Genomic DNA, 22,300 nt, shown 5'->3' with positions numbered 1-22,300 from the left:
CGTCCCTTCCTCCCTCTTTAGAGAGAGAGGAGGGGAGTGAGAGAGAGACACATCAATCAGTTTTCTCTGGTACTGACCTGGGACTGAGCAGGCAACCCAGGTGTGCACCCTGACCAGGAATTGAACCAGGGACCTCTTGTTTTGCAGAATGATGCCCAGCCAACCGAGCCACACTGGTCAGGGCTCCAGCATCTGCATTAAAGAGGAATGGAAGCAGAAGAAAACAGAAGATCTCTAGCAGATCTCTTTTGTTCCTAAAGCACTACCAGCAGCAGCATTAGTCATCACTCCCCCAGCTGCCCACCGTGCTATTTAAATAGCCTTCTTTTTTGGGTATATGTTTTCCCCAAGTTTCCTTTTCTGCTCCATAATCATAACTGTGGAGGAAACACTCTAGGCAACGCCTCCCACACATGGTGACATAAATATTTATGAGTTTTTCATGTGAATATCTCTCTTCTATACAACCTATACAGTTTTTTCTTGCCAACATCCTTGTTTATCATTTCAAGCGAAAGGTCAGTATGATAGTTGAAAGAGAAGTACGTCTTTACCCATGTTTTGAATGGTAGAGAGCTTAAACCACAGGTCAGTGAAAATGTGTGCTCCCCCTTAAAGCACTGAAGAGACTTAGTTTTGGCAGTCTTCTTTATTTAACTTGCTTAGTAACTCATATTTCATTGGAAATTATTTAAAACTACCTTAAATCAGTTGATGGGCTCTGTTTTCTCTTTCAATTAGTTCAATAAATATTTTCTTGAATGTTTTCTAGGCACCAGGTGCTGAATCAGATACTGGGGGTGAATATGAGGTGGGCACTTGCACTTCATAATGTGGCTTTAAATTAAACAGAAACAGTTTCACAATAAATAGTTAATCTTAATAAAAGCACACCATGTGCTGGAGCCTACAGCTTGCTGGGTATGTGAGTTTAGGTAAATGGTTTTAATCTCTCTGGACCTCATTTCCTCTCTGTAAAGGGGGAGGGTTGCATTAAACGATGTTTTACATGATCTAACACTATATAATCTTACGTTCAGAGGGTGTGCTAGTCTTGGGCCTGACCGTCCTCAGGTCCGGTCTTCACTGCTGTCTTGCTCCGCTCAGCGCTGTGAAGGCGCGAATGACCCCGGCAGGCTGACATTTCCAGGCTCCAGTGTTAGTTGACTTCTGGCAGGATTCAGTCAAGGGCGGGCAGGGTCAAATCAATGGTTGGACATTGAAGGGCAGGGCCAGGAGTGGGTTTGGAGGAGGGTCGAGTCATGACAACCCCCTTCCCTTTCAGCTTAGGTTGGCTTCCCTAGGGGTTTTATCTCCTCTGTGCCTCCAGCCTCCACGGCATCCAGCCCCCCCCCCCCACCCCCCCGCCCCGGTTTCCAGTTTCCATGAGGTCATCCTGGCCTCTGGGCTCCAGTCATTGCATGTCTTCCCATTGACTCTCCAGCTTAAGGATGATAAGATTCCCAGCTATTGCCAATGCCCAGGGTTATTGTACAGCCCTCCATTTAACTCGCCGTTTTAAATTCTCCGTAGACCCACCTGTGCTTTCCATTCCTTCCACTGTGAACATCGAAGGGTCTCTTTTTGCCTGGTTGGGAATGACTAATCCACAATGTTGACCTCCTCTTTCCTCTGGAGCCAGTAAAAGTGCTTGGAGCAATTGAGGAAGAGAAACACAAACGTGGGTACGTTAACTGAGCTTATCCAAACTAATTCTTACAATGGATATTGACATCAAAAGAAATGTTTGTTTTATGTTCTTTTCAAATATTGAAAGAAATACAGGGTCCTCTTTTTTATTAAAGGTGCCAAGTTGAATTTTTTGAAAGTCAAGGCTCATGTGAATCAAGGTGGGAGAAATCCTCAGTGAAAAACTGCATTCATCTGTGCAGTTCTTGGTTCTTAGAACCTGTGGCTTTCCCATAGCCTCTACACCTGTGAGATTTGTCACTCTGCCACCAGCAGTATTCATTAAAAATAAAAGTGTAGTGATGAATGAATTAGAAACCTAAAGTTTTGGTAAAAGAAAGAGATGTAAGAAACTTTTTTATAAAGACTTGGTTTAGCAGTATGCTTTTTTAACATTTCTTTTATCTTCATTGTCTTTAGGTTGCTAATATACTTAATTCATTTCTAGCATTTTCACCAGGAGAGGGCAAGAATACAAACTCAGGTGATTTATTTTAAAATGGTATGTAGTGTGCTTCTCTTCTGGATATATTCTTTTACTGAATTTGTTCACTAAGAAGGGAGGTGGATCCCTGGCTGGTGTGGCTCAGTGGATTGAGTGCTAGCCTGAAAATCAAAGGGTCACCAGTTGGATTCCAAGTCAGGGCACATGCCTGGATTGCAGGCCAGGTCTCCAGTAGGGGGCGTGGGAGAGAAACACCAAACATTGATGTTTCTCTCCCTCTGTTTCTCCCTCCTTTACCCTCTCTAAAAATAAAGAAATAAAATCTTTTTTAAAAAAAGAAAGAAAAGAGATGGGTTAGTGGCTTACACAATACACTTAGTAGCCTAAAACAACCCAAGTTTATTCCCTCACAATTTGGGAGGCCAGAAGCCTGAAATCAATGATCACTGAGCCAACTGATGATGTCAGCTGTGTGGCACTCCCTCCAGAGCCCCCAGGGGAGACCCTATTCCTTGTCCTGGTAGCTTCTGGTGACTGTTTGCTTTCTTTCACTTGTGGCCACACCACTTCAATCTCTGCCTCCGCAGTCACCATGTCTTCTCTTCTTCAGGGAAATTTTTTTCTGCCTCCCTTACAAGAACACTTGTGATGGCATTTAGGGCCCACCTGGATAATCCAGGACAATCTCCTCATCTCAAAATACTTTATTATATCTGCATAGTCCCTTTTGCCATAAGGTAACATTCACAGGTTTGAGGAACTGGATGGGGGCATATTGGGAGACACTTATTAGCCTGGGACAGTCAGTTACAGTGTGTAAAGAGGCCGGTGTGGGTTTTATTTGCATGTGGCCTCAGTCTTACTAGACAGTGACTAAGTCAGGGCTAACTGCTGTCTTCTAGGCTGAGGATAGGAAAATACTGATTATTTTTTAACATCGGAGACCCCACACAGGGTGCTGAACAATATAGATGGTAGATGAGTAGAAGTGGTACTTTATTAAAACTGCTAGAGTCAATTTTAATATTTGTTCTGTGGATATTGAAGAAAAGTACATTTTCTTTTGTACAATATAAAGTTTAATCATGTTTATGAATATCTGATAATTCTTCCTGAAATTTTGTTTTATCTCTTTAATCTATACGTTAAAGAACTATGTTAAAATTTTAAGTATTTTTTTAAAAAATATATTTTATCAATTATGCTATTACAGTTGTCCCATTTTCCCCCCTTCACTCCCCTCCACCCTGTACACCCTCTCCTACCCATATCCCCCCCTTTATTCATGTCCATGTGTCACACTTACAAGTTCTTTAGCTTCTACATTTCCCATACTATTCGCACCCTCCCCCTATCTATTTTCAACCTACAATCTATGCTACTTATTCTCTGTACCTTTTCCCCCTCTCTCCTCCTCCCACCCCCCTGTTGCTAACCCTTCATGTGATCTCCATTTCTGTGGTTCTGTTCCTGTTCTAGTTGTTTGCTTAGTTTCTTTTGGTTTTGCTTTAGGTGTGGTTGTTAATAATTGTGAGTTTTCTGTCCTTTTACTATACATGTTTTTTATCTTTTTCTTAAATAAATCCCTTTAACATTTCATATAATAGGGGTTTGGTGATGATGAACTTCTTTAACTTGACCTTATCTGAGAAGCACTTTATCTGCCCTTTCATTCTAAATTAAAGCTTTGCTGGATAGAGCAATCTCAGATGTAAGTCCTTGTCTTTCATGACTTGGAATACTTCTTCCCAGCCCCTTCTTGCCTGTGAGGTCTCTTTTGAGAAATCAGCTGACAGTCTGATGGGAACTCCTTTGTAGGTGACTGTCCCCTTATCCCTTGCTGCTTCTAGGATTCTCTCCTTCATTTTTACCTTGTTTAATGTAATTATGATGTGCCTTGGTGTGTTCCTCCTTGGGTCCAACTTCTTTGGGGCTCTCTGAGCTTCCTGGATTTCCTGGAAGTCTATTTCCTTTGCCAGAATGGGGAAGTTCTCCTTTATTATTTGTTCAAATATGTGTTCAATCTGTTGCTTTTCCTCTTCCCTTTCTGGTACCCCTATAATTTGGATGTTGGAACGTTTAAAGATGTCCTGGAGGTTCCTAAGCTTCTCTTTTTTTTTGAATTCTTATTTCTCCATTCTTTCCTTATTGGTTGTTTTTTTCTTCCTTCTGGTCCACTCTATTGTTTTGAGTCCCAGTTTCCTTCCCATCACTATTGGTTCTCCATGCATCTTCCTTCATCTTTTTTATGGTAACCTGCATCCTTTCATCTAATTTGCACCCCAAATCAAACAATTCTGTGAGCTTCCTGATCACCAGTGTTTTGAACTGTGCATCTGATGGATTGGCTATCTCTTGGTCGCTCAAAAGAATGAGTCCTGGGGGACTGATCTGTTCTTCTGTTGGAGACATATTTCTCTCTCTCTCCTTTTTTTTTTTTTTCGGTCTGGTCGCTTCTGTTATGGTGAGGGGCAGAGCCTTAGGTGTTCCCCTGGGCTGGGCACCCCAGTCGCTAAATTGTGATGTTGTATGTGGGGGTGGGGGCAGGAGGGAACAATGGCAGTAGCTCCGTTCTCCTGGGACCTCAGTCCCGTCCCTGGGATCCTGGGTTGTGCGCTCTGCCCTGGTCCACAATCGCCGCCTCACTGGGTCCACCCGCTGCGATCTTGTGTGCCCCAGATGCCTTACGCGCTCCTGGTTGCCTTACGCTCCCAGTTCTCCCTGTTCTCCTCGCCCTGCAACCCCACCCGAGCCCGGCTGCTTGTCTCCGCCCCTCCTACCGGTTTGGAGGAACGGGTGTACTTCAACTTCTTGGTTATCTGGCTTCCATTCAGATAAATTCTCTGTCAGTTCTGGGAGTTATTCTGCCTCTAAATTGTTATTGTTCTAATCTTGGTTGTGCGTGGAGGTACGGTGCATCCACCTATGCCTCCATCTTGCTGGAAGTCCCAAGTAATTTTTTCTTTCTTTCCAAATAGTTTCTATTTTATGTACTTCTATGCTATGAGTTGTCTATGATTGTTATATTTTCATTGTGCTTTAAAAGTTATATAAACTTTGTAACTTTGTAAAGTTATTGTAGATATATAATAACCATTTTATATCATTTCACTTTTTTGCCACAAAGCATGATACTTTGATTCTAATACTTCTCTGCTCCTCTTCTTAAAATTACTTTTGTCTGGGGAAATTTTCTGAAGCCCTTTATTTTCAACATTTATTTGTCAATTAATTTATAGATATACTTCTTGCAATTATATCTTTTGATCCAATCTGATGGTACATTTATATTTACTATGACAAGTAATATGTGGTCTTATTTTGCCATTTTATTTTATTCTTTAGGTTTTATATTTATTGTTTCCTTCTCCCTTATACATTATATGTCATTGAAGATGATCTTTTTTCTATTTTTTTAATATAAATATTTGTACAATGTACATTTGTCCCATTTTTTGTTCCACTGTGTTTAATATATACATAGTTATATATGTATATATTATACACATTTATTTTATATATATTAATACATATATGATTTTATATTTATATACATAGATTAATATACAATATTTAATTGTGAACCAATGATAAGGATATAATATTACCATCATTTATGCATACATGTTTTACGTGAGACTCATAATGCTTCTACTCTCCCTCTTTCTCCTTCTTCCCAACATGCATTAATTTATTTGAATCAAATTATTCGACATTAATAATTATTATGCCTTGCATTTTCTTTTCCAATTAATATTTTTGATACATTAATTATGTAACAAATGTTAAAAACTGATTAGATATTAATGCTAATTTTAATGAGGATAGTACACATTACCAATTTTTAAATACCATATCATGCCTGAGATTTTATAATTTATATTTATTCTTTTAGTCAGTTGTAGTATTTTTCAAAGATCAAGTACAATTTTTTCCAAGAAGAATTAATGGGTTCTGGAACTTTCTGATGCCTTCTCATTTAAATTTTGACTAGATTCAGATTTTTTTTTTATTATAAGTCATTTTTCCTCACAATCCAATGGAACTGTCTTACTCAAATAATGATTCTTGGGCCACCTGCCTGAGGATCTTTGGATATAATGTCCAGGAATGTGCATTTTAAATAAGGTTTAGAAATAATTTCAAATTTTAAAAGCTATTTGCATAGAGATTGTTCTAGTTGCTACTAAAACTTAGTATTTTAAAAAGAAAATGTAATATCAACTTGAATTTTTCTTTGTATATTGTATGTAGTTTCTGCCTGTAAGACAATTTTGTATCCTTGAAAACCATACATTTCAAAAATATTTGTAGATGTAGTTTACATTACATGGATTTTTGCCTAACTGGCTCTTATAGAATAGAAACTCTAGTATTTCTTTGATTTCTATTCCTCTTGATTATTACTTTCTTAAACTTCTTCCTTCTCTGCATGTGTTGGATTTCAATTTAATAAGCACATATTTTTTCAAAATAAAACTTTTTACTTTAAAGTAATATAGATTTATAGTGTACTGCTAAAATAGCACAGGAAAATCTTCTCTATACTTCATGCACATTTTCCCAGTGGTTATACCTCACATAACCACATTGCAATATTACATTACTGCATTGCAATATTAAATGTGATACAATATCACATTACTGTATTACAATATTAAACCAGGAATTTGTGTGTGCGTAGTTGTATGCCATTTTATAGCATAGATTTGTGTAATCACCACTACTATCGAGATCTAAAACTATTCCATCTTCACAAAGATCTGCCTCCATTATTGTCTTACCTCTTATCCCTCAGCATCCCTAGCACCTAGCAACTACTAATGTGCTCTCAACTGCTATAATTTTGTCATTTGAGGTTAGCTTATTTTACTTATCATAATGCCCCTGAGATCCACGAAGTTGTTGTAGGTATCAATAGTCATACCTTTTTATTGCAAGGGAGTGTTCCATAGTTTGGATGTACCAGTTTATTTATTAGCAAGTCTTTTAACTTCCTTATTATCTTCAAATACAGTTTCTTGTCCTTTTACTTTGTAAGTTATTCCACCTCCCCTACTTTTTAAAGGGTTCATTTTAGTGTTCATTGTTTCAATTGACTTTCTAAATTTGATACACACATTTTTGCCCTTATGAAGCTAATTTTAATGATTTCAGAGTTTTCTCCTTACATAAATTTAGTGACTCTCAAATCTCCATAAAAGAATAACTGTAAATTATATTAATATATTGTTGATAATATAAAGTATATTTTAAAAAAGTGTTTTTATGTTTCATCAAATCAATAAAGTGTAGTGGCATAAAAAATCACAGGTCTGGACTCAGACTACCCCGCACAGTTTTGAACTGCCTTGTTGAAATTGGAGCACCTTTGATCAGAGTTGGCTGTGGTCAGGTTTGTTGCTAGGTGGCTTCATGAAACTGAGACTCACTAGACAAAAGACAGATGGCTAGTCAATGAGGTGAGTAAATATGAACACCAGGTGGGCAAGTGATCACCAGCTATTCTGTGTTTAGGGCTCAGTTGCTTGCTTTTTGTTATCTGAAGGTTTGGTAAACCAGACCTCAATCTGTGCCACTTGGAATTAATTTAAGTATCATCTACCACTGAAATGACTGTGTTTAAAATAAGAACCAGGGTGTATGCAGTGTAGTTAGCAGTCCTTGAGAGGATAATTATTTTGTAATATCATGAGAAGACATTACATTGGGAAGGAAGGATGCACACTTGTCTTAGGATGAGTGATATGGTACCAGAGTAATTTTTTTACCCTGTTTTTGTTGTGGTAAAATAAACATAACATACAATTTGCTATCTTAACCATTTTAAGTGTACGGTTAAGTGATATTAGACACATTTATATTGTTCTGAAAACATTATCATCATTTGTCTATCTCCAGAGCTCTTTTCTTTTTACAAAACCGAAACTGTATACCTTTTAAAAGTTAACTCCCAGTCATCCTACCTTCCTGCCCCTAGCAACACCTCTACTTCCTGCCTCCGTAAGGAGTACCCTAGGCAATTCATATAATAAAAAATATTTGCCTTTTCATGACTTGTGTATTTCACTTAGCATAATGTTCTCAAGGTTCATTATGTTATAATGTGTCAGAATTTCCTTAATTGCTTTAAGGCTGAATAATATTCTATTGTATGCACGTACCACATTCTGTTATCCACTCATTGCTGGATATTTGGGTTGCTTTCATCTTTTAGGTACTGCAAATAATGCTACTATGAAAGAGTCATTTTAAAATGTGGGTTTAGAGCATTTTTTCTGACTGAGATATGCTAAAGGTAAATCAATAATCACAAGAGAGCATAAACCATAATAGTTTACGAGTGAGCCAGTATCTAAAAGTATAGTCTGAAATCATGAATTGTAGGTGGAATTAAATAACAGCTCCTATTGGTTGGAGTGTCACCTACCAAGAAGGTGAACTTATGGTGCAGAAACACCAATTCTTTAGCTATAAAATATATGGTCATCCTGCCTACAAGATTATGACTTTAGTAAGATCTTCTACAGACTTTCAGGATTCCTAAAACCACTGTTTTGTCCAGACTTACCTTTAACTATACATATCCTGAACATGAAGGTACTCAAGTCTCAGTAAGCAGTTGTAGGTCTGAAAAAAACTACTGTGAATTAGGAAAGAGATTCAGGGATTAAGCAGGAACTTCTTAAATGGGACACCTACAGGGAGAATGCAGTGACTTAAAGGAGAAGTGACAAGGACACATAGGTTGTATGTGGGGGGACTGTTGTTGCCAATCTCAGATGTGCTTGAGGTCATGGCAAGACTAGGCTACACTGAAGCAGGTGGGGCCAGCCATGTAACCTTTGCTTTTAGGTTTTGAAACTGTTGGTGACACAGACCTGAAATCAGAGTAGATTCATGGGTGACTTTATAAGGTCTGTTTTTTGCCTCTCTTTAATGATGTTTGATGACAGGGTTCCCGTTCAAGCCATACCACTAAGATTAAACAGGGGCCTTAGTTACTAGGTGTACCTTCTTGTGTATTTCTGCTTAAACATAGCACTAGTTCAGTATTACATGGATGAATGTGAGGAAGAAGTGAGCAGAGTTTCTAGACAATGAAAGGATAACTTTAAAAATTTTTAAAAGATTTTATTTATTTATTTTTAGAGAGAAGGGAAGAGAGGGAGAAAGAAAGGGAGAGAAACATCAGTTGGTTGCTTCTCGCACACCCCCAACTGGGGCCTGGCTGGTAGCCCAAGGATGTGGCCCTAAATGGGAATCAAACCAGCGACCTTTCGGTTTGTGGGACAATGCCTAACCCACTAAGCCACACCAGTCAGAGCTGGAAAGAATCATCTTGCTATGACATTTTAGGCATCTACTCTGATCCCAAATGACAGTTGCTGTCGAAATACTAAAGGAGCAGAGATGCATAAGTACTTGTCATTGAACATCCCTTAGATCTTAGGGAACTCTGCAGGTCGAATTTCTTTAGCAATCCTGTGTCTTTGTAGGGAATTGTGGGGTTCACCTACATTAACAATACACTAAGAGATAGAGACTTTACAAAGGGTTTCAGCTTCTTCTTATCTCCTACAAAAGAGAATGTCACATCATACTCAGATATTTCATGCACTGCTTCTGCCCTTGGTGTGAAGACAGATGTCATCAATTATCCAAAGTCTTATTCCTAGAATCGGATCAATGGCCTAGTGCTCTTCATCTTTTGGGGCAGATGGCAGAAGATGTCCCCTTCCTTTAGCTGAGTTTCTGACAGTGAGACCAGTGGCTCTTCTAAAAGAGAGGGCATTCTGACCTTTCTTATTACTTCTGTCTGGACATAAATTGTGGTCCAATGGTGATATCCATTTCTCTTATGTCATTTAGGATGGGACCAAGGGGATACTCATTAGGACTCTAAGGAGCACATTTTTCTGTTTAATACAAACCTCAGAACGCAGGCCATTCTCATGTCTAAACCAACAAGAGCAGGAAAGTTGCCAAGTTACCATGATTTCCTTCTTGTAGTGATGTGCGTGGCATATCTTCCATGGAGACATTCAGATGGCTAATATAACTTGCTTAAGGAGTGCTATCCATTAATACCACTGGTCGATTCCATGTATACTTATGAGAAGGACAGACATGCACATGATGCTGATGGGTGATCTTAGATCATAAAGAAATTCCTGAGAGATTGTTACAACACTGAGACTAAAACCTGCCTACAAAAACCATAAATTGAATAAGTTATGGAGGAATAAACAAAGGTAAATATAATCTTAAAAATATGTTTTCAGCTTATTATACTACCAGGCATGCAACTTAGATCTATGGCATGAAGCAGATAGCTTCTTACATTGCTAAGAGATGCATAAACTGTTTGAACAACCTTCAAAAATCCCTCTTTACCCATAATCTATGCTCCAGTTTCTATATAAAAGTTCAGAGTTTTGTCTTTCACTTTAAGGATTTTCTTGTTTTTGAATGATATAGCAGCTTACTGTCCAACACATCATAACTAGCTTTGTTTATCTGCCAAGCTCCTTCAGATTGATTTATCCGTCTTCAGGCCATCATACACAGTTCTGAAAACTCAGGTGGGATTGGTGTCCTTTTCTCCACATGTAGCCCTATATGGAACCCTTGGCTTCTGCTGAAATGAGATTGGAGACAGAAGAAATAAGAAAGCTAGTTTGCCACTCAGAGGAAGGATGATGTGTTCAGTTGGCAGATGGAAAGGTTTAGATGTCCTGCAGGGCAGGACAGCTGAGGTATTGGAATCCAGGCTTGAGCAAGAGCTTAGGTTTGGGAATCACCTGGGTGGTCATGAGTGCTACGTGGTAATTGGCACCAGAAAGCAGGATCAGTAGGCCAAGGGAAAGTAAGTGGAAAGATATTGGGGCAGAGGACTGAGTCTTGCAGCAAGACGAGGGAGAGGAGTTAATGAAGGAGATGTAGAGACCAAAGAGAGGCTGGAGAAACCTATCACTGTCCCACCCCAGTAGGCCTCCACAGGCACACATGGGTTCGGCTCAGGATTTGTGACATGGTCTCCAAGTGACATCGTGCCACTGTATTTGGTGATCATGTAGTAAATTTTTAATTTGGTAATGGTACACATTTAAAACAGCAAAATATTTGGATTACTTTTTTTAAATGAAAGCGTCTTGCATTACCACTAACTAATAATTGTTTGGGGAGGAGAATCAGAAACAGACTGTTTTAGGAATGGCTACCTGAGAATATCAGAGACGTCAGTTGCTGAAGAGAAGATGAAGGGAGTAAGAACAGGTAAAAGTTCACCAAGGAGACCACTGGGGATGCTCAAGAGAAAGGTGAGTATATTGTGGCCAAGGAAGTCTGAGGAATTAGTACATGGTAAGAAAATGACACTGGTCTCAAACAGCCTTTAGGGGAGAGTTGGCAATTAGAATGGCACACGTGTGTATCTCTGTGTGTGTGCGCTGCTTGTTTGGTTGAGTGTGTGTGTGTAGGCCACTTTTCCCTAGTTTATTTTTTGTCTCTTATGTCTACTTCTCCCAGTAGGTCTTGTTTTCTGAGGCAGTGGAATTCTGGCCGAAAGGGAGACACGTCATCTAGCTGTCTCAGTGCCCAAGCTGAACCCTTGTTCTTTCAAGAGCAAGCTGGGACCATTTAAAGAGCCTGAATCGGGTTATAATCCAATATCATTACACCTTACCCTCCACAGCACTAGCCATTCCCAGCCGGCACTCACACACATCACCAGAACCCGACACTCGAAACTCGGGGTGGGTCTGATCCTGCGGGGCCTCCGGGGGCCATTGTTTGTGACTTTTCTACCCAGCTCCAAGAAGCCCTCGACTTGTACACTTAGTTCTGTGGAACATTTCTAACGCAGTGTGTTTCCTTAGGACAGTGGGTTTCCTAAGAAACCTGCTGCAAAATTCTCAGGTTTTCTTTTCCCTTCTTTTGTGCTCAAACACCTGTGTTAGCCATATGGGGCCCACAGGAGCAGGCAGAGCCTGGGTGTTCACTCCTCATGTCAACAGAGTACAGTAGCGCTCCCAGGCTTGAGCTGGAGCCATTCCTGCCTTGACCATCTGTTTGAATGCCTGTGCTCTGTGGCTTCCCAGCCAGTGCAGTGAGCCCTGGGGGCACAGTTGACCCCTCCACAGTACAGCTTTGAATTGCAGGGTCCACTTGTGTGTGGGTTTTCTTCAATAAATATGTATAGTATTGTAAATATATTTTTTTTCTTATGGTTTTCTTAATAACATTTTCTTTTCTCTACCTTACTTTATTGTAAGAACAGTATGCAGGGTGGGGCAAAAGTAAGGACAGTGGGTTTACAGTTGTGAGTCAATGTAAAATACATTCTTGTATTACTATTTATTAATTCTTGTGTTATTTTCCACACAACGGTAAGCCTACATTTGCCCCATTCCATATGTTAAATACATATAACATGCAAAGTATGTGTTAATTGACTGCTTATGTTATCAGTACGGCTTCTGGTCAACAGTAGGCAATTCATAGTTAAGGTTTTGGTAAGTCAAAAGTTATATGCAGATTTTCAACTGTGTGCAGGGGGTCAGTACCCCTAACCCCTGTATTGTTCAGGACCAACTGTATTTTTATTTGCACAATGAGTAGTATTTTTTCTCTCTGCTTAAATAAGAGTGACTGTCTTACCACCTATCACATACACATCTGTCCATTCATCATTTGGTTCCCATTCCTCCAGACATTTATTAGGCACACCCCATGCCCCACACCCATCTTAGGGGCAACAAAGGAAACAAGACCTGAATATGTAGAGAATCAAGTGATGTTGGAATTCAGAGCAGGAAAAAGACACATCTGGCTAGCAGCGATTGTCAACAGGTGTGCTGCAAGAATTTCTAAAACATGCAGTACCTGACTATTTAGTTAGGGACACTGACCTTTTTCCTCAGATTGTCACATAAAATACAATGACAACAGCCAACACAACAATAGCTGTTTGGGGTGAATGATTTAAAATTGCATCTATTTTGATTTTTGCTTAGATAGGGAAAAATGTAATATACATATATATATTTGGTGTGCCTCAGAATTTCAGTAATTACTTTATGTGTGCCATGAGATGGAAAAGGCTGAAAACCGCTGGGCTAGGGGTAAGGAGAGGCAGGGTCTGAGACATTTTCCATTGAAAGTTAGTCTAAATGATTGTGCTTTCTCTAGGTGGTAAGGATTGGACCAGGGATCAAGATTACTGGATTTTAAGTCAAGTTGTTAATTTCAGGGAGGAAAAATCTGCATTTATGCAGTCATAGTGGTAGTTAGAACACTAGGTCCCATTTTGAAATACTTTAATTTGGCTAATTCAAGATTTTATTGCTTGAAGGATTAACTTGCATTATGTCAAGGTGCTGTTGTCCTTTAACTGCAAACCCATTTAAATGAAACCTGAATACTGCTCTCTGCTGAGGCCTTGAGCAAAGTCGACTAACCTTCAGGAACAATGCTAAATTTTCATCAATTTTGTATATTGGCCACGAGAGGGCAGCATTTCACTTCTTTTTAAGATTTGATGTCAGACAAAATGCTGAGTTGTACCTGGAGGGCTTTGTTGTGTGGAAATCTTCAGATATTTGCAGCGAAACCCGCCATTTTCTCATTGATCTTCCAAGAGAAGAAGAAATGATTCTATACTCGTCTTATTAATAATCCTTAGGCAGGGAACCAAATAATTTGACCAAGCTGTTAGATATCATGGTTGATAACTTACCAGGACATTTAGAATTTAAATTCTTAATTACAGAGTCCCTAGTGAAGATTTGCTTTTTAATTGCGTTTTGGATGCACTATATTTCTGGTTTATTTTCACCCTTTTTTTCCAGGTTTATATTTCCACTCACCTTCAAGCACCGCAGCACACAGAAGTGTGTGCCCATCTAGGTGACGACTCCGAAGGAAGCGGCTCCATCTCCCTTTCTCCGCAACTTGCCTGAGGCCCTACCTCTCCCAGTCTCCCTCTGTCATTCTTACTGCACCTGTCTACTTTTTGTTACCGTTTATCTCTTACTATATTTTCTTGTGTGTTTGCCTTATGTGTGTTATCTGCTCGATTAAATCGTGAGCTCCTTGAGGACACAGACTATATTTTTATTTATTTTTCACATCATAGTGTTGAAGGAGGGGCATAGGAGAGACGCTCAGCAAAAGCTCCCCAAATCAGGTGAAGTGGGAGGTGATACCAACAAGACAGCTAGGAAATTAGACAGTAAATGACCGGAAGGAGGTCTTCGGGACCCTGTGGTTGTATACCTAGACACTCGATTTCCATTCCTAGAGCCTGTTCTGGACTCTGTATCAGTGTGCCAGTTCATCTCATCAGCACCCAAGGCAGGGCACACAAACGGCGAACAGTCCCTGAAACATACCTGCACAATTTCCTGTAAGTTACTCTTCTCTTCTCTACTTCCTTTGCTCTTGCAAATAGCCAATCCTAATGGTGGGCATTTATTGGTCAAAATTCCTGTAGAATTCACAAGAGATTATGTTGGTGACATCATTTCTTAGAAACCTAATGTGTTCTAGGGAGTCCATGGTGAGGACAATGGATATGATTTTCTTTTTCCTGACTTTTTAAACCTCTTAATATTGTCATTAAACACTATATTTAATTGGACATTGTAAGTCGATATTCTAAAAAAGTCCATTGGGTGGAATTATGGAAGATACATTGGATTGCTTGTGGTTAGAGGGAGTAAAAAGGGACGCAGAGACAGTTTAAAAAATTGCTATGGAATTTTTTGATGCAGGACTTAAGAACTTAACCAAGGAGAGGAAGGGAAGCATGGAAAAATATTAAGAAAGCAAAACTGTCAGGATCTAGTGATCAATTGATATGGAGAGTAAGAAGGAAGAGAGAGACTAGGATCTTTCTCAGCTTTCAGAATGGTATGAGGAGCTGTTGTGACCATACAAAACAGAGGAAGGAGAACAGATCCAGGGCAAGGGGAGAAAGTCTGGGTTTATCATGGACTATTGTGAGACATTCAAGTGAATATGTGAGGGTGGGGGTAGAGGGTCAGAATGTGGAGCCTGGAAAGACATCTGAGCCAGAGATAGAGTTGGGACCCATCTGTACTTAATGGGAGGAGTTCCAGGTGGGTATGAGATGGCCCACATTAAGTGACCAATTACAAAACTTCAAATGGGGCGAGGAAAGGATGATGAGCCGCGGAAGCAAAATTTCCAGGACCGTTGTTGCAGATGCCAAGCAGAAGATAGATATAAGGAGAGGGTGTGGTCAAAAGAGCTCAGTTGCTAGTAGGTCTGAGGAGATAGGTCAGACTTGAATTATGCAGCTGGAATGCCAGGTTCAGAGACTCTTAGGGGAAGAACATGGCATGTAGTGAGCTGACAGTGAACACACTTCGGGATCCCACAGAGCCAAGCACAGAGCCTAGGATGCAATAGGAACCCAATAAATTTTCTATTTGTTGAGATGAGTTGATTGTAAAACACCATAGTTATTCTTAAATGTGGAGGGGAAGAAGGATCCTGCAGCCTAGAGAAGAGCACACAGAACATCTGGGAAATTCCTTTCACATGGTATAGGATCCTGATTCATTCTGATTCAGACCTCTCTGGCCCCTCACAACCCTCCCCATTTGGGGATCATTCTATGTAAGCAGAGGTGACACCACAGAGGAGGTTTTGAACTATGAATATTATGAACTTGGAGGGAAATATCAGGAGCACAGAGGCACAGCTACATGAAGGTTTAATTGTATATATGTTTCATTATGTTAATTTTAGATATGTGCTTTAAGTCTTTTATAATTGGTGTGTTAGTGGCAATAAACATGTGGATCAATCTTACTTTCAAAATATTTTGTTTCTTAAAGTGCCCCATGGTACCATAATTGGAGACAACTGTACTCAAATGGCAATTTTAAAAATTAAAAAAAAATATCACTGCATACTGATGCTTTTGATTTTATTTCTCATGTCAGACACATTTTAGATATTAAGGGCATTGGGTCATGGGTATATGAAACTTCAATTTTAATAGATAATTCTGGATTTATTCCTAAAATGTTTGCAGTAACTGAGACTCCCAGCATGGATGTAAAAGAGTGTTTGTTTCCCTGCATCCTTGCCAGCTTTGGGTTTACCGGGTTTTTTGTCCATTTGTTTGTTTGTTGTTTTTTCACTAATTTGAAGGCTAAAAAAGTATGCCATTTTTATTAAGTTTGGACTTTTAAATTTTGTTTACATTAAATAACAAAAACATAATTCTATTGAAGGGGAATTGGAAGTTGCAGTTCAATAGGCATAGTTTGGTCATGCAAGATGAAAAAGTTCTACAGATTTGCTATGCAAACATTTGCACAAAGTTAACAATACTGTATTACTGTACACTTAAAATTTTGTTAACAAGGTAGATTTCATGTTATATGTTTTTTGGCACAATAAAATATATTCCTATGACATCTTCTCAAATGATTGGTGTCCTCTGCTATGAATTTATAACTTTTCTCTTTGTCCATTGTTTATTGTTATCAACTTTGGAAATTTTTGGCTATTATGTATAGTGCTAATAATTTTTCCCAGTCCTTAGATTATCTATGTATTTTGTTGATGGTATATATAGCCAGATATAAATATGTGTGTGTGTGCATATGTGTGTATAAAAGGATGGTTGGTTTTCTGTCTTGCTTATAATGATCTTTACCAAAGGTTTTCTTCTGGTATTTTTATTGCATTATATTGAAATATTTGATTCACCTGCAATTTAAAAATTATATTGTATGAAGCAATAGTCTAAATTTGTGTTTTTTCACATGGGTTTCTAATTGAGTAGTACTGAATTAAAAGCTAGTTTTTCAAGATATATAAAGTTCTCATGTATATTTGGATATAATTCCAGGTTCTCTCTTCTGTTCTCCAAATTTGTTTATTCCAGTGCCAATGTTATACTCTCCTAATTCTAGTAGCTTGTAAGTTTTAATATCTGTGCATTATGTTAAATATATGTATTAATTAAGAATGTTATAATATGGATATTATATGATGTTTTTCCACTCAGCATCACTTTGTGCCTCACATATATTAATATATTATTGTTTTCTTTATATAATCCCTGTACCTTCCTAGGAATTTCAAGCTTGTGTTGTTATAAGAATGTTTTAATTTTCATTTCTTCAAGTATTAATTATAAAAAGTAAAAACATTGATTTCTGCATATTTATCTTATATGCTTCTTAACAAATTTCCTTTTTAATTCTAATAGTTTTTTAATAGATCATTTTTGGATTTTCTAGTTGCAAAATAATCTCACTACAAGTATATAAGATTTTTTTCTTTCTTTTCAACATTCATGGCAAATACTTTACTTTTTTATACTATTGCAATGCTAGAATTCCCCCCAAAATTAAATAGTCATCATTCTAGTAGGTTTTCCTATGTTGTTTTGGACTTTAATAAAAGTGGTTTTAGTGTTTTGCCTTTTTCTTTTTGCTTGTTTGTTTTTGTTAGATAGTCTTTAGAGTATTTAGTTTCCTCCTAACTATTTTTATTTAGAAATCTTTATACAGAAATAACTGCTGGAATTTCCAGTTTACTTTTTATAGGTCTTTTTTTGTTTGTATATGTAAAGTTATATTTTCCAATTATGAACAATATTTTTATTTTCAATAGAAATTCTACTTTATCGGACTTCTGGCCAAGATGGAGGCATAGGTAGACACACTATGCCTATTCACACAACCAAGATAGGGACAACAACAATTTAGAAACAGAATAACAACCAGAACTGACAGAAACCTGAACTATATGGAAGTCAGACAACTAAGGAGTTAAAATAGATATGTTCATCCAGACCAGTAGGAGGGGCAGAGTTGGGCAGCCAGGCAGAGAGGGGTCGAGGCATAAAGAGCAGTGGCACTCGGCGTGTAAGGCATCCCGAGCACACAAGACTACAGCGGGCAGACCCTGGGCTCAGGGTGGCAATCGGCAGACCCAGCAAGGCAGCAACTGTGAAGTGAGGCACTACACGCAACCCAGGGTCCCAGCATTGAGAAAGAGAGCCTTGGGGCACTGATTAAAAACACCTGTTGGGATTGAGGCGCAGGGAGAGACTCCCAGCCTCACAGGAGAGTTCACTGGAGAGACCCACAGGGTCCTAGAAAGTGCACAAGCCCACCCACATGGGAATTAGCACCAGAAAGGCCTGGTTTGCTTGGGGGATGCCGCAGAAGGGACTGAAGCATCACTGTTCCCTCTCGGACCCCACCCCCACAGATCGCGTCACAACCCAGCAACTAGGTTGGCCCGCCCTGGTGAACACCTAAGTCTCTGCCCCTCATATGTAACAGGCATGACAAGACAAAAAAATGGTTCAAATGGAAGAACAGATCAAAGCTCCACAGCAAATACAACTAAGTGACGAAGAGATAGCCAACCTATCTGATGCACAGTTCAAAGAAAGCACTGGCGATCAGGATGCTCACAGAGTTGGTTGAATTTGCTCACAAATTTGATGAAAAAATGAAGGGTATGCCAAGTGAAATGAAGGAAAATGCACAGGGAACCAATAGTGATGGGAATAAAACTAGGACTCAAATCAATGGAGTGGACCAGAAAGAAGAAAGAAACATCCAATCAGAAAAGAATGAAGAAAGAATAATTCCAAAAAACAAGGAGAGGCTTAAGAACCTCCAGGACATCTTTAAATGTTCCACCATCCAAATTATAGGGATACCAGAAGGAGAAGAGGAAGAGCAACAGGTGGAAAAGTTATTTGAACAAATAATAAAGGAGAACTTCCCCATTCTGACAAAGGAAATAGACTTCCAGGAAATCCAGGAAGCTCAGAGAGTCCCAAAGAAGTTGGACCCAAGGAGGAACACACCAAGGCACATCATAATTACATTAGCCAAGGTGAAAATGAAAGAGAGAATCCTAGAAGCAGCATGAGATAAGGAGATGGTTACCTACAAAGGAGTTCCCATCAGACTGTCAGCTGATTTCTCAAAAGAGACCTTGTAGGCAAGAAGGGGCTGGAAAGAAGTATTCCAAGTCATGAAAGGAAAAGACCTACATTCAAGATTTCTCTATTCAGCAAAGTTTTCATTTAGAATGGAAGGGCAGATAAAGTGCTTCTCAGATAAGGTCAAGTTCAAGGAGTTCATCATCAGCAAGCTCTTATTATATGAAATGTTAAAGGGACTTATCTAAGAAAAAGAAGATTAAAAAACATGTATAGTAAGATGACAACAAACACAATTATGAACAACCACACCTAAAGCAAAAACAAAAACAAACTAAGCAAACAACTAGAAAAGCAACAGAACCACAGAAATAGAGATCACAGGGAGGGTTAGCAACAGGGGAGTGGGAGGAGGAGAGAGGGGGAAGGTACAGAGAATAAGTAGCATAGATGGTAGGTAGAAAAATAGACAGGGGAAGGGCAAGAATAGTATGAGAAATGTAGAAGCTAAAGAACTTATGACACATGGACATGAACTAAAGTGGGGGATGTGGGCGGGAGAGGGTATGCAGGGTGGAGGGGAAAAAAGGGGGGGATAATGGGACAACTGTAATAGAATAATCAATAAAATATATTAAAAAATAAATAAAAGTAAAAAAGAAATTCTACTTTATTATCATATTAGTTTTTTAACATGCTGTTGAATTTACTTGCTACTACTTCATTTATAATATTTCAACCATATTCATAACAAATATTAATATGCCCATTTAAAACTATTTCATAAGGATTTTAAAATGTGGGTTATTATATCATCATAAAATCAATTTGTGAAACTTTCCTCTTCTGTTGTATGGAATAGTTTAAATAATAGGCTGTCTGATCATTAAGATTTTAAAATTTGATTTATTTGAATACAATTATTTTAGTGTACTTAAAAATGTGGGTAGGAATATCTCATTTGCTGGAATAAAATTTTTTCAAATCTTATGTCTGCCCTAAAAAACACGTGGAGCAGAATTGAAAAGGGGCATGTTCATTTCCCCTCAGGAAGCCCTAAGCACCAGACAATTTTCACAAAGCAATTTTGTAGGAAAAAAAATGAGTAAGAACAATCCAAATAAAGACAATTCATGCCACCATAATTTTCTTTACTGAAATCAAATCTTTAAAATGAAGAATCAAGAAATTTAAACTTACAGTGAAAGTTCTAGGTTGTTCAAATATGGGGGTAAATCCGAACATATATCATTACATTCACAGAACTGTAGAGAGTAATACTTCATTTGTGATTAACAGTAGAGAATGGAAATGAATTCCTTCTAGATCTGTTCCACTGAGACATTAGAAGTTATTTATTCATGAAAAATCTACATCATTAACCACACAAAATGACCCTCTCATATTGGCCTGTTTTCGAAGACCATGACTATGTCAGCATAAATGCACATTTCGTATTCCTTTCCCTCTTCACCCAGTTTGACTGCAAGAGCCTTCTGTTTAATTGAAAATTAATCATTCTATAGGTAGGTCCCAGGACTCCTGTACAAGAAATGCTGCCTCATTCCTTAATTTTTTTGTTTGTTTTGACCAATTAAAACTTCTGGAATCTCTGGAATTTTTACAAACTGATGTTCAATATTTTGCATGATCTGGGATCAAGGGCTATTCCAGTAATAAATGTTTAGCTGTGATTCTATTTCGTAGACAGTGTCTGTCATTCTGTGACACTAATGCAGTTCTATTAACATGTGGTTGAACTGATTCTGTCATCTCCTTAATATCATAAAGCAAATAATTTTTGAGGTGAAGACATTAACATATCCAGAAAAGCAATTTAAAGTCTGAATGGTCAGCATAAGGGAGAGTGAGATTATTCCATACAGAGTCTTCATAACTCTCGGCAGCAACATATCCTGAAGGAATGTGCACACATACAGTTTTGGGAACAATTTATGACAAAGGATGAAGTATTTGTGCACGTCAGCTCCTGAGGAGGCAAAGATTGTGTATCTTGTGTTGTTTAGCTATAAAAATTAATTATGTGGAAGAATCACAGAGATCAGGAGAGTCCCTGAATGCACCCATTTTGAAACTGGAAATATTGCAAATAAAGTTTTTAATCGTAGAGATATATAAAAGTATGTTCATTGTAGATCATGAACACAGAATGAGAAAAAACAGATGCAGACATGAGAGGCTTAAGATGAGAGTAGAAATAATAGGAGAATTTCAGCAAGAAAGAATAAAAAATTTAAAAGTGAAAAGACCAAAGGAAGAAATATGTAATTACTGAAATAATAAATTTCATAATTATTAGGTTGTAAGAAACATCTTTTTCTGTCTTCTGAGGGACATTTAAAAAAATGCTGAGGTACTTATAAAAACTAATTTCTTTCTATTACCATGAAGTTCATAATCATATTTTTAATTATCAATATATCTGTGGATAAGGTTTTTGTTGTTGTGAGTGAGCCAAAGTGTTACCAAGATCAACTGAATTTTCTTAATTTTAACTTTAGTGTCAGTGTAACACCTGAGAGTAGTCTTGGTATCTTTATGTCATGTAAAAGGGCTGACCTTTCATTATGATTATACTTCCTCTTTCTGTATGATTGTTTATATTCATATCATATTAATCAAATTGACAGTACTCTGTATTAACAATTAGCTTTTCAACACATAACTGTTTAAGATGTTTTCACATTTCTATGATCCTATCATTATATTTATAAAACTTCAAGTATAGTCAGTAAGAAATTACATAAAACCACATAAACCAACACCCTAAATTGCACACTAATGAGTTTACCTCGTTCGAAGCCTTTCTGTTTTGATCGGGACCAAGGAGGTGCTCATGTTGAAAATAAAACCTCTGCAAATAAGGGAAGATTGAGGCTTGCTAATATGGAACACAGATCTAGCTGCTTAAAAAAGGAAAGTATGTAGGAAGAGCCTATAATTTTCACTACTATCTTTGGGCTTGGAGAAATGCCCAGGTTAGTGGCAATGGGAACTTTGGGGGAAGACTCTAAATTTACCACATTGTAAAGAATAAAATGGGAAAATCAGATGGAGAGCTTCATTTCAAACATAAACCATGTAAATCTTCGAAAGTTAAAGTAATAATAGCAGGATTTCTATTGATTTTTTTCCAAATTGAAATCATTACTATGATTTTACAATTGTGATTCTTTTTAAAATAAGAAGTA

The sequence above is a fragment of the Phyllostomus discolor genome, chromosome 4 (genome assembly GCF_004126475.2).
Source record: "Phyllostomus discolor isolate MPI-MPIP mPhyDis1 chromosome 4, mPhyDis1.pri.v3, whole genome shotgun sequence".
Lineage (NCBI taxonomy): Eukaryota > Metazoa > Chordata > Mammalia > Chiroptera > Phyllostomidae > Phyllostomus > Phyllostomus discolor.
Note: the sequence above shows the minus strand (reverse complement) of the source record.